This window comes from Macaca mulatta, chromosome 7 (genome assembly GCF_049350105.2).
Source record: "Macaca mulatta isolate MMU2019108-1 chromosome 7, T2T-MMU8v2.0, whole genome shotgun sequence".
NCBI classification, from domain to species: Eukaryota; Metazoa; Chordata; class Mammalia; order Primates; family Cercopithecidae; genus Macaca; species Macaca mulatta.
The window spans coordinates 13728965-13749757 of record NC_133412.1 but is presented as its reverse complement, the minus strand read 5'-3'; the positions used below and the strand labels follow the sequence as shown (position 1 = coordinate 13749757).

At 36.6% G+C, this 20793-nt stretch overlaps 1 long non-coding RNA gene and 1 pseudogene across 3 annotated transcripts; both read right to left on the bottom strand.

Annotated features, from left to right (window-relative positions):
- Positions 1-1209: 1209 nt before the first annotated feature.
- On the bottom strand, positions 1210-20542 carry LOC106999129 (uncharacterized). 3 transcript variants are annotated; one of them, XR_013395311.1, is made up of 7 exons: positions 20401-20542; positions 17189-17217; positions 16545-16603; positions 16204-16412; positions 14463-15906; positions 12181-12220; positions 1210-1433 (listed from the first exon to the last, which is right to left on the bottom strand). It is a non-coding gene; the product is annotated as an uncharacterized LOC106999129 (long non-coding RNA). The 3 variants fall into 3 exon arrangements; XR_013395312.1 differs by lacking the exon at positions 1210-1433 and adding an exon at positions 5719-6404; XR_013395313.1 differs by lacking the exon at positions 1210-1433 and adding an exon at positions 9279-9558.
- Positions 2391-3015, bottom strand: LOC698999 (large ribosomal subunit protein eL21 pseudogene; annotated as a pseudogene).
- Positions 20543-20793: the final 251 nt, after the last annotated feature.

Genomic DNA, 20793 nt, shown 5'->3' with positions numbered 1-20793 from the left:
GTATATACCCAGTAATGGGATTGCTGGGTCGAAAGGTATTTCTAGTTCTAGATCCTTGAGGAATGGCCGCACTATCTTCCACAATGGTTGAACTAATTTACACCCCCACCAACAGTGTAAAAGAGTTCCTATTTCTTCACATTCCCTCTAGCATCTCTTGTTTCCTGACTTTTTAATGATCGCCATTCCCCCGTACTCTCAGTTCTTTAGGGATGAACCAAATGGCTGGTATCATCACTTACAACAGTGTTTTAAACTTGGAGCTTCTGTTGAAAAAAAAGTTTATGTATTTTACTTTTATCTTTTAATTCCATTTCCCACGAACTTTTTGAAGTCTCTTCTCATAATGACTACACAAAAGTTGATTAGAATCCTTCATTGTCCATCCATGCTAGGCAGTATTTTTCATGTAAAGATTTTAAAGCACATTGCAAATGATGGCGTCCTTTTCTTACTGATAGATTGACCAAGGTACCAAACCAGGTGCCTATGTCAGGTTATGTTTAGAGAATAGAGAAGTTGGGATTTTTTCCCCTCATTTCTTCTCTCCCTCACTTCAGCTTTGATTATATTCATCATTGTTCTTCTCCCATGACGTTTGCTCTAGATAACAGGTTGTTTTGAATGGTACTATCTTATTAGAGGTTTTATTCTGGTGGAATAAGGAGATTTTCACACATAAAAAAATGATGCTTCTTGCGTTTAGTAGCTAAGTTTCGGATCCTACTAACAGAATGATCATAGTCAATAAATATGGAAAGTAGCCTGATAATGAAAGGAAGAAATATTAAAATTTGTATCTTTAAGGCTACTTATGATAAATTAAATGTCTTTCTCTGACAAAATAATTTAAAAATTGCTTTATTACTGCAGGGCACACACTCTGTTATTATAATAATTCTGTGAGTTTTCACATGTGCATGTTGCTCCAACGGCCCTGCATATTTTCTTGTTTTATGCCTGAAACCAAATTAATTACTTTGTTTAATTTCATGAACATGCCAAGCTGCAGTTATGAATAGCTAGTAATATCAAGTGTTTACTTAGAGAGTATGAGATGTTCCAATAAATATCTACCCAATTACCAAACAGCTGAGGGCAATATTGTTTCCAGGTAAGCCGGACAAATTATATGTTTGCTATATTTAACAGAAAATGAAGCAATTGCAAAGTCAGCACTGAAGTTTTGTTAAAATATGATGAAGCCCATAATGTCAAATTAAACTTTATTAACAAACCAATTTGCAAATACAATATTGTATAAGACAATGTGTTTTTAAAGCCAAAAAATCTCAGTGAAAACACAGATGCATCTTGAGTATCCAATGTACTGTCGATTTAGATATTTTTTGACACACCTTCATGAGGTGAAGAGAAATAATTGTGGGGGGAGGCAGTTCAGCTGCATATTGTACTTTTATAGGTTTGTTAGCCTAGAAAAAGATATAAACATATTTTTCAAATACAAATTAAAACAACAACAACAACAACAACAAATTTTTGTATCAGTGCTCTAGCATTTGCATAGTTCATATTTTTGTATAAGTTATCTTATTTGATCCTTAGGCAAGACCCTGGAGGAAGTTGGTATAATTAATGTTTCCCAAAAACAATTTTTATTTTACAAATGAGAGAATTAATATTTTACAAATTGTTAGAATTCGGATGAGGGTGAGGGTGATCAGGGTGAAGGTTAGAGTGTATTAAGGCTAAAATTAGGTTGAGCCTCTCTTGTTGAATGACCTGCACTAGAATTCTCTCCATGCAGTGGATGTATATCTGTTTTGGTTGGAGGTGACTAAGGGGATACAGGACCATCTGGAGCTTCAGGTTGTGTCCCTTATTGGGCATTGAGCTCTGAAGCCTGAATTTAATCCTGAATTATAGCTGTCTCTTGTGAGACTCTAGTTCTAGTATTCAGTCAGGACAGAAGAAGGAAAATATATGAACAGTCATAGGCTTGGCTCCACCAGCCACTCTCCCTGGTCCTCCACCTCCCTTCATCTTCACAGGATCTTGTCTTATGTATCTTCTCTTTTGGCATCGGTTTTACTTAGTCCTTTAAGTTTAACTGCTGGGGGTAAACAACTTTGTTTGCTTACAATCACTTTCCCTGCTCATCTGCTTTGATTTCTGACTGAAGGGACCAAAATAAAGAGACCCCAAATACTAAGACCCTGGTCACTGTGTCTGCTGAGATGTTGAAATCTTTGGAGGAAGCTTCTAATCTTGAGAATTCTCAGATGTTTCCCAGAGTTGCCTACTGATTCCTTTGCTAATTTTTTTCCTTTTCAAATTTGAAGTTGTTAGTGAGGTTTTCCTTGACTTACCTTCTTTTTCTGGTATTACCTCCAGGATGTACAAGTGGGGTTGAGAATGGCAACAACCCTCTAGGAAATGTTTGGTATTTTGCTCTGCCTTTTCTGTTAAATCTTTTCAGTAAAGGGTTGAACACCTTTACATTTTTTTTTTCAGCCCAGAGGTCTTTTATTTTATTTTATTTTTTAACATCTATTATGCCATGAATTCATAGGGAATAGATTCCAGCAGCTCAGGCTCCTTCCCATTGGTTCTGACAAAGTGTGCTTCTCTGGGTGGAGCAGGCTGGCGCATCAGTTGAACCCAGGTACCTTTCTCTTTGGCTTCTTTCTTTTTCTGATCATTTTCCTTCATGCGTTTCAGGAAGCTATCTCGGCTCTTAGAGTGCTTAATGTGCTCAATACGCACATCAATTCTCTTGGCAAGAATCTTGCCCTTAACTTGTTTGTTTACAACAATGCCAGCAGCATGCTGGGGAACATTGTAGACTCTTCCAGTTTTGCCATGGTAACACTTGTGGGGCATTCCTTTTTGTCTACGATATCACCTTTCTTATAGATTCGCATATACGTGGCCAAAGGAACAACTCCATGTTTTCTAAAAGGCCTAGAGAACATATATCGGGTGCCTCTCCTCTTTCCCTTTGTGTTCCTCATTTTGGCGAATTACTGGAAGATGGCGGTTCCGGCCGAAAGGCGAACACCTTTACATTTAGTTACTCTTGGTGGTTGCTCCATTCACTTTAGAAAGTGTAATTGGTCGCTTTGTTGGATATTGGAGAAAAGACATTCTGTACTCTGATTTCACTCTGCTCATTTTCCTAAAAAATCCTCTCAAATCTTTTTAACTTCGGTTAATTATCAAAACACAAAATACACGCTTGTATAATGCATTTATAGTTTTTCATATGAGAAAGTGGTTTTCTGTGAATATTATCTCTTCTAAAATGACTTTAACGGATGAATGCCTCTGACTGAGGCAGTGGCTGACCCTTTTTGGAATGTGATTTATAAGCTTGTATTTCACTGAGCTTCTTAAATGACATTTCACGCTATTGATCATTTCTCCTGTGAAACTCTTATTTGTTGGCTTCAACTAAACGTTTCTGAGTCAATTTTGATTGTTCTTGTTCCTTCTGGGTTTCTTCACGAGAACCTCTTCCTTTGTCTAGCCTTTAAACTCCATTTTTCCCAGAGGTTTGTCCTGGCACACTGCCCTTTTCAGAAAATATGTACTACTGGCATAATCTGATATATTACATATGGGAATAAAAAGAGATCAGTAGGTGAGGGGGAAGTTAGATGCTTAGGTGTGGTCATGTTGAATGTAAGGTACCTATGACATTTTAAAGGAGAGACTGTACTATAGGCCTTTAGGGATATGAGTCAGGATTAAACAAGAAGTCTATGCTAGAAATTTAGATACAGAAATAGTCTAGGAGCCAACTGAATATCAAAGCTTGCCTTCTTATCTACTGTGTATCTTCATTTTTTTTTTGAAATGGAGTCTCTGTTGCCCAGGCTGAAGTGCAGTGGCATGATCTTGGCTCATTGCAATCTCTGCCTCCTGGGTTCAAGCGATTCTCCTGCCTCAACCTCCCAAGTAGCTGGAACTACAGGTGCACACCACCATGCCTGGCTAATTTTTGTATTCTTAGTAGGGATGGGATTTCACCTTGTTAGCTGGGATGGTCTCAACCTCCTGACCTCGTGATCCGCCTGCCTGGGCCTCCCACAGTGTTGGGATTACAGGCGTGAGCCATCGTGTTGGTCTCTTCATTCATTTAATGTCAGAGCTCTAGGACTATAACCCAGCACCTACTACACAGTCATCTGAAAGTCCCAGACAAACTCAAATACAGACATATCCCAATAATATCCCAAACTTTATTGGTCGTTCTCCTCTCTCCTGCCTTCTCTACTTTCTGTATTTGTATTCCTCTATTTAGTAAATCATATCACTCTAAGCCCTTTGACCTAAGTTTCTTGGGAGTCGTCTTAGACTTCCTTCTTTTCCTCATCAGCTATAATTTGTCAATGGTCAAGAATTATAGATTCTACCTACTGAATAGTATCGTGTTTTAATCCATCCACTGTGTTATGGTTACAATACTTTCTGCGGCAAGTAAAAGCTGCTTAAATATCAAGGACTCTTGTCATTACGCATAAAAAAGATTCTGGAGTTAGGTTGTTTCCAGGGTTACTTCAGCAGTTGAAACTATTAGAACTCTGGGATGGCTTTTCTACAGCTTCTTTGATCTTCTGCTTCAGCATTATAGCAATGTAGCAACAAGGATCACTGTCTTCCTTAACAAAATCCAGAAGCCAAAAGGATAGGGATCTTTCTCGAATTCTTCAATCTTCCTATGAGGGTGGAAAATCTTTCCTAGGGATACCCTTCCTCCCACTACCATCAGCAGCCTCTCCTCAGGTTCCTTGGTAAGGACTGGGTCTCACAGTCACTCAGACTCTTTGTCTATCTGGCTTTGTAGGCTTCCTCAGTGGAGGCAGGCTGTGCCAGGAAAGAAGCAGAATGGGAAAATGTCTGTCTGTCATTTCTCCACTTTCCCTCCAAGTTTCTTCGCTGTTGCAGGACTGAAGACTTTTATGTCTGGCCTAGACTAATAAACTCTTGAATTATCTCCCTGCTGCCCCATCACCAACAAAGCCTACTGGAGTGAGCTTTCCAAAACACATCACAAATATTAACAAAAATGTTATTCCTTTTAATTTTCTATTTCAACTGTTTTCATATTTGATAAAGAATTTTTAAATAAGTGAAATCCACATTAATTCATTAGGAAAGAGAAATTCAGAAACTGAATCCACAGTTAAGGATGTCATCTAAAAACTATGAATCAGAAGCTACAACTTTTGAGAGTCTGAGGGATGATGGAAGACGCATTGCTTGGAATAGCATCTCTTTTCTTCGGTCAACAGAACATGTACAGGTGGGCTGCTCACTCCTGGGACACTGAAGACGTGACTGCCTCCCAGTTTTTTGAACATAAATCCAGTCACTATATTTTACAAGCAAATAATGCGGACACCTAATATATTTTCATGATGGGTACATCTGAGAAGTTGCAACTTATATTTTTAATAAAATCATAAATTCACAGAGGGATTTGTGCTTTAAAATAACATTACTTTGATTCTTTTATTTAAAAAAGAATCTCTTGTAATGTAAACAAGCTCAGATTCAAGAAAAATTGCTTTCTGAATCAAGGAACATCTGGATTATATATTCTTAATAGAAGTTCAATGAAATATAGAAATGTGACAAGCATGCTTTTATGCAAATAAAGAAGCTTGCAAAATAACATGAACACTTTTGTCTGAGAATCTCTTGAAAAAATGATGATAGCCTTGTTTTTGCACTTTTTATGTCATGAAGAGGTCATTTCAGCATCGTACTTTATTTAGAGACTTAACAATTATTCTTGAGTTATTTTATGTACAGAAACTAAAAATAATGTTAATGGCATAGTTAGAATATTTATGCATGGCTGATAATATTTTGGAGTGAATACACATGATTACATCTGTATATAATATTAGTAGGAAATTTTTTTTTTTGCAGAAATAGGATCATAATGTTCACATTGTTCTACATCTTGCTTTTTCACTGACAATATATCATGAATATTCGATTACATTTTCTACTATATTATAGAACATGTTAACTTTTTGCTGAAAATTAATTTTTTGGTTGTGTCTTAAGGTTAATATTAAAATTAATATTCTTTCCTAAAGCATCCACACTAACAACTATGCAAAGACTAACAGTGGGAGTAACTCTTTTGGGCTTTTACATATATTTTATAAAGCTGAAGTATATAATTTATGTTATAAATGTATCCAGGATGGAAAAGGGGCAAGTGTGGGCAGTGTAGGAAAAGAAATCAAGGAAGAGGCTGGTCCTTCCTCATTCAGTGACTGGTGCCTTCCTTCTTCCTCCCAAACTCTCAGTTTCAACCTTCCAGTCAGTGCTTGTGGTGACTGGGAAAGTTCTACAAAGGCGGACTGGACGCTCAGGCTCACATCTCAAATATGGCTTGTGGGTGTTGTTATCCTCTCTGGAGCCTGGCTCAGGGGAGAACACATAAAGAAAGCCGTCCGACACAGCTTGGCTCATAGTAAACACTCAATAAATAAATAAATACATACATATTATTATTATTTTTGAGGATGTTGTGGCCCTAGAATCTTACCATACATAAACCTGGGGCCCACATCCAAATATTCTAATTGTATTAATTTGGGTAGGGGCCCAGGCATCAGTGTTTGCTTCTAATATGCCTCCAACATTGAGAAGCAGTGATCTCTGAAACAGGGCATCCCGTGAGCTAGCTTTCGCTGCATACTTATTTGGTTGCCAGGCAGTGTTCTTCACGATTCACACACTCCTTCAGTTCCCAGAGCAATCTGCCATAGGGTTTATTATCCTCACTATTATGATGATGAGGAAACTGAAGCACAGAGACAGTAAGTAGCTTGCCCAATGCCACATAGCTGGCAAATTGCTGAGTTAGGATTTGAAGCCCAAATTGGAGCATTCAGTAAAAGAGAACATCCAGCAACAAGAGAAGAATGCTGAAAGCTTCCTCACATTTTCAACTATAGGAAGAACTTGGAGTCATTAGATTGAACGACCAGTGAATGGTCAGTAAGGAGACTGAAGGCTAGAGAGAAACAGATGCTGCCACGTATCAAGATCTTGTTAGCTTAAGAGGTAAAACTTCAGCCTTCCCTCTAACTGGGTTGTGAGTTAAAGAGAGCTCTGGTAACTCTCTGACGTAGCAGTTTCAGATTTTGCAGTCTGCTAAGTACCCAAATGAGTAAAAGAGAATGTGCTTACCAGTGTGTTAGACATATGGATTTCTCTAAAGTGCTTATTATTTTAAATTTCCCCAAGTCAACTTTCTTTGAGTTGACTATTGTTTATAGTCACTGCTTTAATTTTTTAATGAAAACATTAATTTAGATAGGAAGTCTTTAAACTTTTAGTTCATGTCTAGGCTAACTCTTGACAGTGCTACAAAATAATATAGTTGCCTCAAATTACAGGTGTTTCCTATAGAGTATGTCACATAAGTCAAAGATATTTAAATGTTCACAATAGTGACAGAAGAGTCACCACTGAATTCTGATATTTCCCAACCTATTAACTTAGACAACAGAAATGAGTTTGTTGGAGGGGGAAAGCATACTAAACTTTAGGGAAGACTATAGAAAGGGTACGTTTTAGGAGATGGTGTCCTTTCAGGACAGGTAAAGCTAAGGGGGAACCTTGAAGAATGAGAGGGGAAGAAATCCCTAAAGTTGGAAGATACCACCAAGACTGCAAGTGCTAGCCAAACAGGGTGTGGCAGGGAAATACGGTAATACATTCCACCAAGACTGCAAGTGCTAGCCAAACAGGGTGTGGCAGGGAAATACGGTAATACATTTCCTCTGCTTCAGTAGTTTGTGTGCTTAACCAGTAAGTATTGTGAGTTTTCTGTGATGTGTAATCACTAGAACCTTAGAGATGATTGAGTTTTGTAAACACTAACTGCTCAAAGCTTACTGAATAATTCGTGCGAAACTCTAATTTTCTTATTTGAGAAGTACTGTAAATTAGGAAGAGTGAAGTGATGAGAAACTAAATGAAACCCAAGTCCCTCAGTTATTTTACATTCATTTGTTGATGATTTCAGTCCCTCAAAACTGTGATGCCTATTATTCAGTCTTCTAAAATTTGACAATTCTCTGGTCTAGTGTGAACTACTCAAACACTCAAGTTATTAAGAGTATACCTGAAACCACAACTGGACATAGATTTCACCATATAAGTTGCAGAAATGTTAAATGCCTTTATAAGTCTGTGAAAGCAGAAGTTGGATGTTCTGAAAATTTTAAGCCCTTTGTTATTACTTTAAGTGTATTTGAATATTGAATATATTTTACTCACTATCCTTAAATTACAAAAATTTTTGAAAGCTGAATTTCTTAATTTGTATTATTTTCCTAGGAATTATTTCTGTTTTTGAAGGCAAAATGCCAATTTGAGAAAATAAAAATCATAAATGGTTGTAAGAATAAAGCTCATGAATAAAAACAAAATTTATTCTCATTTAAGACAAGGCCATTTGGATGAAGGTGGTCTAAGTACACTTCCCAACTTCCTTTCCATCCTTTTCCCCTTACATCAGTGAAGTCTGAAGGATAGACTGAACTATTCTCCTCTTAGGGGAAGCTGAGCAAGACAGGGCCTCAATCTCTGTGGCAAAAACAAGGATAATGTGAGCTGCGCTGCAGTCTATATAATTTTTAATTTTACAGTACCACATTAAAACAGGTCAAAATAGGCCAGGCACAGTGGCTCACGCCTGTAATCCTAGCACTTTGGGAGGCTGAGGTGGGTGGATTGCCTGAGCTCAGGAGTTTAAGACCAGCCTGGGCAACACAGTGAAACTCCATTTCTACTAAAATCCAAAAATTAGCAGTGCGTGGCCATGTGCGCTTGTAGTCCCAGCTACTAGGGAGGCTGAGGCAGAAGAATTGCTTGAACCCGGGAGGCAGAAGTTGCAGTGAGCCGAGATCATGCCACTTCACTCCAGCCTGGGCAGCAGAGCGAGACTCTGTCTCAAAAAAAAAAAAAGGTAAAAATAAGGAATGAACATTAATCTCAGTAATTCAATATTTACATAATTTTAAAAATAATTTACTTAGCTTAATATGTCAAAAATATTTTAGCACATACTCAATATGAAAACATTAAGAAGATGGTTTACTGTTTTTGTACTATTCCTTTAAAATTTGGTGTGTACTTTACACTTATAAGACATCTCATGCCAGTCTAGTTATATTTCAGGTGCTTGATGATCATGCATAGCGAATGGCTACCATATCGGTGAGGCTTCATGATATCATTAAGAAAAAACTTAGGGACCAGTGTAAAAGTTGAAGGCTTGCCTTTGTTAGGGATTTAGGGGAAGATCCTAGACTTCAAGGTGTCTGGCAAAGGGCACATCTGTTGGCTTACTGTGTTCAACGTGGAAAAGCTCCTAGATCTGTTAACTTCGGACCTTTGAAAAAGGACCACAGCAGTATGCTGAAGCATTTCTAGGTCTTGCGGCTAGACCCGCGCCGTGGCTTACGCCAGTAATCCCAGCACTCTGGGAGGCTGAGGAGTGTGGATCACGAGGTCAGGAGATCGAGACCGTCCAGGCTCAATGGTGAAACCCTGTCTCTACTAAAAATACAAAAAAAAGAAAACCAAAATTAGCTGGGATTGGTGGCGGGCGCCTGTAGTCCCAGCTACTTAGGAGGCTGAGGCAGGAGAATGGCCTGAACCCAGGAGGCGGAGCTTGCAGTGAGCCAAGATAGCGCCACTACACTCCAGCCTGGGCCACAGAGGAGACTCCGTCTAAAAAAAAAAAAAAAAAAAAAAACAACAGATGATGAAGATGTCCCTGAGAGTAGAGGGCACTCTTCCAAGTGTCAGCAGAAGGATGACATTTTACCAGTTTATGCTGCTAGTCCACAAAAAGAGAAACTTCTGTCCTACTAGAACTAGTCAGATTAACTCTCTGTGAGAGAGACAAACAGCCTGACCTATAGTAACAATGAAAGAAGACACAGCCCTGTATAGACACAGATAAAGCATAACTCATTTTTCAAGACCTAGTCACATGATGGAGAAGACCACATCAAAAAAACTAGAATAGAAAGAGTACTACCAAATTAGAACTAATGAAAAAGATGGAGAGAAATTAAAGAAAAAACTAATGGCTCTCAAGGAGATACATTTAGAATAGAAAAAGGATTTTTCAGAATTGTCATGGTCAACTTTTGGCTGCTATGACAAAATACATGACTAGGTGGCTTAAACAATAGACACATCTCACGGATCTGGAGGCTCAGAAGTCCAAGATCAAGGTCCAGATTTGGTTCTTGGCAAAGGCAGTCTTCCGTGTTTACAGAGAGTTGCCTTCTTTCTCTATCCTCCGTTGGTGGAGAGAAGCAGTTCTGGTATCTCTTTCTTCTCTTACAAGGGCAGGCATCCATCTCATCAAGGGGGCTCTAACCTCATGACCTCATCTAAACCTAATTACTTCCCAAAGGCACTGCCTACTACAGGTCAAGACCAGCTGATCTGTAGCCAGCTTACAGACTTGAACCGGGTTGTTGTAAGTCAGTAAGATTTTATAGGTTAGGCAGCATCTTTACAGCAAAAATATGACTAATGCAAAATAATTCCACAAATAATTGAGGAAAATCTCCTGAGCTGAAGAAAAACTTCAATATTTAAACTGAAAGGATTCCTTTAGTTCCAAAGAGTATTAATGAAAACAAACTTGCAACTAAATATATCCTTGCGAAATTTTAAGAATAAATTGTGAAGAAAAGAGAATCAGTCTGTTATAAACATTCTTAATTTGTTTTATAAAGAGAAGATCATAAATTTTAAAGAAAACAGAAAAAAAAAAGAACTGCTAAGCAGAGATTCTTTACCTATCTAAGATATTTATCTGTCAGGGTAAGAGAAAGTCAAGGCATCGGAATATAGACCACTCAGTCACCTATTTAAGTAAAGATTTTGAGGAAGCCTTCCAATTTTTGTTAATGGAATCAGATTATTTGATGATAACGGGAAATAAAGAAAAGAGGAAAAGTGGTAACAAATCTTGCAATAATTAAGACTTAGTAGGTGGTTAAAAATTAACTGGGAATTTATTACATAAAGTAAGAATTAATTCAACCATAGAGAAACTCCAGAAGAGATAATATAATAATAACTTAAAATTAAAACTTATAGCCTACCTAAGCAAAATTCTGTGGCAAGAAGAAGCATTGTAAAAGCCCCTTCTCAGTGGGGGAAATGGAGAATTGGGGAATAAGAGACTTTAATAGTCTCTTTCAGTGGTAGAGATAAAAGGTGAGGAAGCAGTGAACAAGTAAGCACGACAGTTATTAACTAATGTTGATATATTAATCAAGTATATTTTAAAATTATCATTATTAGGAATCACTAGTGAAATCAATAAGCACAATTTAATTTCCAGATTACCTGGAGAGGAAGGGAAAGGGGGAAGATAAACAGAAAGTAATGCCAGCAAAACTTATGAAAAGGGAATAGAAGAAACAACAATAATTTATAATAAATATTAAACATAAAATGAGATTAAAAGAAAAAATCCATCATTCCTATAAATGCAAATGGGCTAAATATCTGGCCATATGCTAAGTGCTAGTAAAGAATAATATCTCTCCTTCTCTTTTGCTTAGTACTTTTAATTGTTTGGCATAGAATGTAATTTAAAACTTTAAAATTAGAAGTGATCAAAAAATGTTATTCTTTTGTATTTAGTTATGGAAAATAGCATTTGGATTTTAGATTCTGTTATTACGTTAGATTCTGTTATTTCTTTAATATCTTCTCACTGAGGAAGCCATATATAGTTTTCTTTCTCCAAATGTTTAGTTATTAAACTGGGTGTTAGAGATATATAGCAAAATGACCATTTAAACTTAGTGTTACCCAGATATTAAAAATGTGAGTTTTTTTTTCTCAAAATCCTACCAAAAACTCTCTTTCAATTTTATAGTGACTAATTACCAAGCTGCTCCTTTTCTCATCCCATGAAGAGTTGACTGTTTTTGTATGGCTATTATAAGGATGTCCTTATTTATGTTTTTAACATATTCATGGCTCATTAGATAAACCACTGGAAAATTATTTACTTTATCCTTGTGTTGAGTGAAGAGGTATTCCATTTTTTTTAAAAGGGGCAGGGGAGTATAAGGAAGAACAGGAAGGCTATTTTTTTAAAGAATGTATCTGAGATATAATGTATTATAAGACTTTACTTACATTAATGAAGTTAGATGTTCAAAGTCCAGTCATGATCATTCTGCCAAAAAAAAACACATGTTCTCTTATGTTCATTGCAGTGTTATTCACAATAGCAAAGACATGGAATCAACCTAGGTGCCCATCAGTGGTGAATGGGTAAAGAACATTTGGTACATGGAACACTATGTAGCAATAAAAAAGAATGAAACCATGTCCTTTGCAGCAACATGGATGCAATTGGAGGCCATCATCCCAAGCGAATTAACGCAGGAACAGAAAATCAAATACTGCATGTTCTCACTCATAAGTAGGAGCTAACCAATGGGTACTCATGGACATAATGAAGGCAGCAATAGACTCTGGGGATTACTACAGTGGGTAGGGAGCAAGGGGAGCAAGGGGAGCAAGGGTTAAAAAACCAACTATTGGGTACTATGCTCAGGACTTGGGTACTGGGATCATCGTACCCCAAACCTTAGCATCCCACAATATACCCAGGTAATAAACCCACACATGTACCCCTGAATCTAAAATAAGAGTTGAAATTATGTTTAAAAAGTCCAGTTATAGGTTGTAAATTTTCCTCATTATTGAACTTTACAAAACAAATTTCTGTGGAAAAGAAGAGAATTAAGAAGTGACCACTGAGCAGTGGTAAATAGCAACCAGCTTCATATGAGTATCTTCATTTCGGTTCGTATATTACAACTCGAAACTTAAGACTAAATCAGTCTTTTTTCTTTTCTTTTCTTTTTTTGAGACAGGGTCTTGCTATGTTGCCTAGGCTGGTTTCAAACTCCTGGGCACAAGCAATTCTCCTGCCTCAGCCTCCAGAATAGCTGGGACTACAGGTGTGCACCACTATGCAGGGCCTATCTTAAATCAGCCTTGTCTTTTTAGTGCACTTGACTCACACTTCTACTTTTGAAATCAATCTTTTTTCCTCTACCTCTTCTTTTTTTTCCCCTTAAATCTTAAAGAAAATTTTCTAACAATTTTCAAAATTGATGCCCAGGTTTATAAATTGCTCATGAGGAAGCATTTTCAAAGGGAGAAGCTAAACCAAGCTAACCTCTTTCCAGTTGCTTAAAACCATTGTTTCTGGGGTTTCCAATATCTGTTTATTTCTATAATCACAAAGGGTCAAAATCTATTATCTCATTCCCACTTCGCTCTGATTTTCAGAACACAACACCTGAGTCTTTGATTTTTTTTTCCCCTTGCCATTTGCCACACAAAGAATTATACAGCTCAATAAAACGAAAGACTCAGCACTGTGTACTTCATCCAAGTGGCTGAAGGGATTTTGAGATAGGTTAATGGTTCTGATTGTTTTCTCCTATTGATTTTTAGGATGATTATATTTTATTTATGGCGTGAAAAACTTAGACTTGTATGTGAACTGCCTTGACAGTAAACTAGGCCTCTTTCAGATTGAAGAATTTTATGTGAATTTGTAATGATTTGTAAAAATATAAAAAGGGGAAAATGATGCCAACTAACAATTTCATTTTAAGAGAAGATTATGTCTTTAGAGAGCCTATCTGGTGTACGGGGTTGAATTAGTTTAATTGAACTGACCATTTTTATTTTATTTATTTAATTAATTTATTTGTTACTATTATTATTCTTTTTTATTTGAGATGGAGTCTCACTCTGTCACCCAGGCTGGAGTGCAATGGCGCAATCTCAGTTCACTGCAACCTCCATCTCACAGGTTCAAGTGATTTTCCTGCCTCAGCCTCCCGAGTAGGTGGGATTACAGGTTTCTGCCAACACGCCCAGCTAATTTTGTACTTTTAATAGAGACAGTTTCACCATGTTGGCAAGGCTGCTCTCGTGCTCCTGACCTCAGTTGATCCACCCGCCTCAGCCTCCCAAAGTGCTGGGATGACAGGTCTTAGCCACTGCACCTGGCAGAACTGACCATTTTTAGTAGCTGACAAAAGCAGAAACAAAAGGTGGTCCTTTTTGGCTCTAGTCCGAAGAAAGATCAGAAGAGCGGACCATCCAGGTTGTAGTGGTATGGGAGTGCAAAAGAAAGCAAGCTACTGAATCTTAGGTCAACTCCTTGCTGCTTGACTTCTGAGATTCCTTACAGCCTTCTGAAAGGCTGTGCTGATGCCCCTGACATTAAGGGAGGATGGCTCCCTTTCTGAAATCCTGACATAAATGCATTTTTCTCTTTGCAGTGCTGGCTTGAATTCTTTGGATCTATTTCAAGTGGAGCAGATGACTAATCGCCCCCTTCTGCTAGTAGATAATGGCTTGTCTATAAAACCTTGCTTTTGTGTGGTTACCTTATTGTGAAGTTCATGTCTTTTGAGGAACATTCGCAACTGAAAGGCAAGGAAAATGTCCACTCCAGAGTGTAGTAAAGCTGACAGGGGGAAAAAAAACCCACATTAAATGACTTGGCTCTGTTGTTTTTTAGTTTCCTGAGAGAAAGTGGCCTTGACCCCCATGTGTTACTGCTTTTGAGATTCTAACAGCAGATGGTACGAAATGACAGTTGGTGAAGACAACTGAAGGTGTTTCTAACATTGCAGGGTTGTGCAGGTGACTTTAAAAACAAAGGATTTGGAAGTGATAAAAAGTGGAGACTGGCAGGAGAGATGGTAATAAAGCCACTAGCTACTTGAGGCAATGTCCTCCCCCCATTTTTTTATTGCATGATTGCAAATTAAAGCGGGAAAAAAATTAACCCCAGGCAGAAAAGAATATTCAGTCCTTACCTCAGTGGTTTTAGAACAACAACAACAAAAAAACCCTAGTCTTTGGTTTTTAGATTAGATTTTTTCTTTTGCCTGCTGGTTGCCATACAAAGAGATATAGCTCAATAAAATGAAAGATCCACTGCACTGTGTTTCATATCAAGAGCCTGGAGGGATTCTGAGCCAGGTTAATGGATATGATGGTTTTCCCTTCATTGATTTTTAAGATGATTATATTTTATTTATAGGCAAGAAAATCATAGTTAATCTTAGATTTATTGAAAACTTATTGCAAGGCTGCACGAATTGATAACAATAACAGTACATTTAGGGCAACAAAACTAGACTTGTCTTTAATCCCTTAAGTGCTGATGTGCAGGGAACCTATTGACTTGAAATTAAATGTGCTCTAACCCACAACTGAATCCAGGTGGGGAAGAGTTATATTTTTCTGGCTGCTCTGAAAGATTTCATTACACAAAGCTTTGGTACACCTGAGGTGTTTCTTTTGTAAAAATGATGTGAAAAATCTAAGAGCTGAGAGCTCAGGAGTATCAGCATGTGGCTCTCTGGAGGCTTTAAGAACTGGTTTCCAAGTCAGCCAGTCATTTGTCAGCTAAAAAGCCTACTGGTCAACCAGAATTGTGTCCAGAGGTTTGAATCTTAAACAAGGATGTGTGCATTCTAAGATGCAGAAAAAGCTCAAAACATTAGCTTATGATAACTCAGAATTCCATTGGCTTAAAGTGATTATAATTTGTTTTTGTGTTCTAAATGAGTTCAGGGACCTTTTGTATTTGGAGTGAATGAATCCCTGTTCACCAAACAGGGGCAGTACGTTTGAATAATAAAGATAGAACACTGGGTCTTTGTCTCTCTCAGGATTGAATAATTGTCAATATAGTCACATTATATCTGTGGCTCTGAAACGCCAGCTAGAGGGCCTCAATATGCGGTACTCATATGAAGTGAAGGGGCCAAAAACATGTTCTCCAGCAATTTAGACAAACTTTTCCAGAGAATTGAATGTCTGTGGAGAGAAAGAAAAGAAAATATTTAAAATGACCTGTAGAGTCAAGAAGCTTTGACCATTGCAGTCACCCAAAATAATAATGTGTCATTGTTTTACGGTATTTTAAAGTTCACTTTTACTAAAAGTGCCATATTAACTCATACTGTAGCTAATATGGGTGGTTCAAGTGCACTATTTCCTGTAAAACAAATGTTCATTTTTCAGTTATGCTATGGTCTTATTTTCCAGAAATCTTGACTTGAATGCTTAGTCACTTTCTGTTAAATGCAGTGACAGAATATAAAATGAACTTACCACCAAAATTGTTGGGTATACAGATATTTCCAGCAAGGGCAAACCAACATTCTAAAATGAATGCTAGAAATCGTTGACTTTCTGTGTCTGAATCCAGGACATATTCAAAGGAAGGAGTCAGAGAAACAAAATAGTTATGCAATGAATGAGGTTTCCTTTTTTACTTAATTATTCTGTGTTGAGTTCAATTATCCATATTACTTGAAGCTCTATATTTGGAAGGAAAAGAGAAACTAGAATAAGGATGTTTCCAAAGTTGAACCTCAGGTTCACAAAATTCTGGATAAAATGGGAGACATTTTTCTATAGCTGAATATCAATCAGTAAAGTTTTATACTTACTTAAGTACATGTAGCATTTTCCTGCTAGGAAAATGGAGAAACTGAAATAAATCTTCAGGCTGGACATAAAGACAAAAATATGGAGATAAGATATTTGAAAATCCCAGAAAGAAATTTGATTTCAGTAAAGAAAGAGATTTAAAATGAAGCAAGAGATGAACCATACCTTTTACCCAAATAATCTCTGTCCAGAATTTTTGAACACAAACACAATTTCTGTTATTCTCTATATTTGACTTTATTTTTCTTGGCCCCATCTTGAATTATCAACAAGTTGTCCAAAAAATTCAAAAACGCAACTCTGGTGAACATTTTGTATGAGTCAGGACAATAAAGAACATGAAGATTCTTCGATGAGAAACCTATTTTCTCAAAACTTGTGGTTTACTTTGTAATATTTGTGAAATAATAATAATCATGTTTTATCAAAATGTGTGGTGCTTCTCTGATCAGAAATTCTCATGTAGATATTTTAACTTATCTTCATCTTAAATCTACTAAAAATTCTTTCTGAAATATGGAATTATTATAGAAACGGGAAAGAGGCATTGTGTTTAGATTTTCTTTTAACAATATTTTTCTGATGTCAAAAATATAGATATTTATTGTCAAAAGTTTAAACAAAAAGAAAAAAAAGCCATTACCTCTGACTCTCTTTTCTAAAGGTTAATTCCTGTTAACATACAAACACATGGTTAGAATTACACGTGCTGTTTAGTTACCATTTTTTAGTTTTTGTTTTTTTCACACAACCATATATAATGAGAAATCTCCTTTTAAACAACCAATGTAGACAGTTCTTTCAAATGGTTTAACTTTAAAAAATAATAGCATATCATATTCTTATTCTTTTTGGCTAAATCATATTTCTGTTAAATTTTGCTGTTTTCCATTTTCATTTCCATTTATTTCTGGAGATGAGATTCAACTAGACCAGAACGGGGTAGGGCGTATTGATTAAGGTTCCATTTATGATCTTTAAGTTTTATTTCTGTTTTTGATTTCCTTTCTCAGCCTCACCACATAAGATTTTTCAGTCTGTACATATTTTGTATACTTACTGAATTTAATAAAATTAGTTTGTGAGTAAAATGCTATGAAGATGTTGACACAACACATTAATATTTCAAGAAGAAAAAACATATTTAAGGTCTGATATAATACTCTAATAAATTCCTGATAAAATGCTATTCTGTCCTTGATTCTTATACAGTTAAACAATACTTCGCTCTTATTAATTTAGTACAATCAAGGATTATAATCACTAAAATCATCATTAGTATTCAAGACAATCAACTGAAAAGGTCAGGATTTCTAAGAACCCCTGCAAATGATATAAAATTGCTTTCCTATATGCCAGAAACAACCACTTAGAAATCATAATGGAAAAAAATCTTTCAATTTATAATGACATCGATTATATAAAATACATGAGAATAATCTTAACAAGAGTAACTCGTGGTTGGTTTACCCTTTGAGCAAAGTCTGTTTTTACTTCCCGCTGATTCTGACTTCAAAGCAGGACTCAGTGGGTATTCGTAGTCTCTTCATAGGAAAGATACTCCTCAAAGTATTCAGAAACTCTGTAGAATTTACTAAAGATGTCATTGACTTTTGGCTGGAAGGTTTACGTGGCTTTTTCTGCAAGAACATCCCCTCAGTATTGTCTCCCCTTGTCTGCCTCTCTTTTTGGTAATCTATAATTAAATCAGGGAGGTCCTCCTTTGACCCTTTTTCCATGCAGCCTTTAATCATGGAAACTAATAGGGCATGCAAATGGCCAAGATCACGTATATATGAACAGTTCATAGAAACAGTAGGGAAAGCATTGTTTCTAAAACACAACTGGAGAAGGATATAAACATAAAAACATGAGAAGGAAATACAGAGCTAATAAACTTAAAAAATTCAACCTTAAAAAAGAATTATAAGTTAAAGAAATAATAAAACATCATTTTCACTTAACAAATTTGCAATTTTTTAAAATAAGATGAACATGTGTGTTAGGTTTTTGTGAGGTATCACTTGTACTTTCAGTGGTCGTCGACATTGTTAGAATTCCAACAAGAAATTTGACAATATTATCAAGAGTCTAAAGCGTAGCCAATTTTCTTGATTTAGTTCAGAACTTCATCATCTCAGTTGAAACGTCCTCCTAATTAATCTCCTTGACAACAGCTTAAATCTTACCACACCAGAGAGAATTCTTCCCAAGAAATAAACCTGATTATGCCAAGCTCCCTGGTGGGTCCCCAATCCCTAGTTAGTGACGTTGTTGTGTCCCTTATGCAAACACATGCAGGCCATTCATAGACAACCAGCAATAGATATTGTTTATTGGACAATTATATTTTAGAAAGTTTTCTAGGTGCTTCTGAGTTTACCTCAGTTAATACTCATAACAACCCAGTGGAGCAGGTACAATTGTCCCCATTTTACATATGAGACACAAGGTAGTTAACTAACTTTCTCAAGGTCATCCAGTCAGTTTGAATCCAGAGTCTGAGCTTTAATCTCTATGCTATAAAAGGATACCTAACCTTAACCTCACCTACCAGTTCCCCTGAGCATGCTACCCTTCATCCACATGAATATTCCTCCCATTCCCTAAATGCAATTGGCTCCTTGATACTTTAGGCATACATTAGTTATTTTGCCTAGGATTCCTGTACTCAGCCAACCACTGATACAACTTATCCTGAAAATCCAGCGCTAACATACTCATCACACTGTACTGTTAATTATTTTTATACTGGTTATGGCAGAAACTCTTATTCATCTTCCCCTTTTTAATGAAAATCCTCAGGTTTCCTTGTGGTTAGGTGTGGCCCTGTTTCTAAGTTCTCTCCAGTGTTCTTTGTAGTTGTGGGAGGTAGAGAAGAAAGTTCCTTGAATGTGGGGTGGGGAAGGGTGTTCTTTCTGACAAAATCCCCTTCAGAGCTCCAGCAGCCAGATTGTGACCTTGAGGATTAAAGATCATGAAGGGAAAAGATCAAAGAAGTCTGAGTCCTTGGTGGCTTCAGAAGCCACCATACCAGCCTGGGGCTGCTCGCCTGTGTATGTATACCGGTTATGAGTAACTGTATGCAATTCCTAAGTAACATATTTATAAAAGCTAGAAACAAAATTTTTACTTTTGGCATATCTAATGCCTGGATCACAGTCTCTAGTATGGAGTAAGAGGCCCTTCTGAAAATGTTTGTTAAATACATGTAACTTTTTATACAAGGAAAGTGTAAGTAATATTATCATGAAAGGCAACATAAGTAAACACCGGGGATTTGTGACAAATTTTTCTTTTTATCCAGACCTGTAAACAAGTTCAAGAAGCTCTCTTTCACATCACAAGCTAAGACAGCAATATAAACGTATACTTTCATTTTTATAATCCATTTCCTACCAAGTTTTTGGTGTTTGGGGTAAAATGGAGAATCGGGATGATGTTGGGCTTGATTCAGGTTAAGAAAGTCCTTACCTCTGAGCATTATGCTGAGGCTTGTGTGAAAGTGAGATTTATCCGTGAATGATCTTGATGATTGTTTTAGCAGTCTAATATAACTTATTTTGAATTTTATATGTTCTTTTTTGCTTTAAAAATACATGCTGCATCCACGGAGGGATTGTGTCAGATAATCTGGATAGCATTGAACAAAACTCTTTACTTTTGAAGTGCTTAGTTAATATTTAGATGAAGGTGCCAAATTGCTTCCTTTTTTATGCTGTTTACAGAACTCAAGAAGAAAACATGAGGTTATTTATTGCCCAAGTCGAGTGCCCAAATAACCGATTAATAAATAAGAGATTACACAAATAAAAATAAGAATGCTATTTTTAAATGTAATATCCTGAAACATACCTGATTACATACTTACGATCCTAGATTGATGGAATCAATAAAATCTGAGAAGCATTTTATTTCCACATTGGATGTATGTAGCAAACCCTAAGCGAACGTTTTAAGAGGCTGATGGAGTATGACCAGTTTCACTTTCTCTCTTGGGTTCTCCCACAGAGATAGTGTGACAAAAATAGACACTCTGACTCAGATTTTTATTCATAATTCTATGATCTTTGTGCATTTGAGGGAATTTATTGCTTACTTCAGTAAGCCCATCTGATTTACCTTTTTAATAAGAAGTGATTACAGGAACATTTAGCTGAGATGCTCACTACCTATTCTATTGAGACATGCTGTTTTTTTTTTTTCCTTTTTTCTAGGTTCACCCTTTCCCTATCCCACCAGTAAATC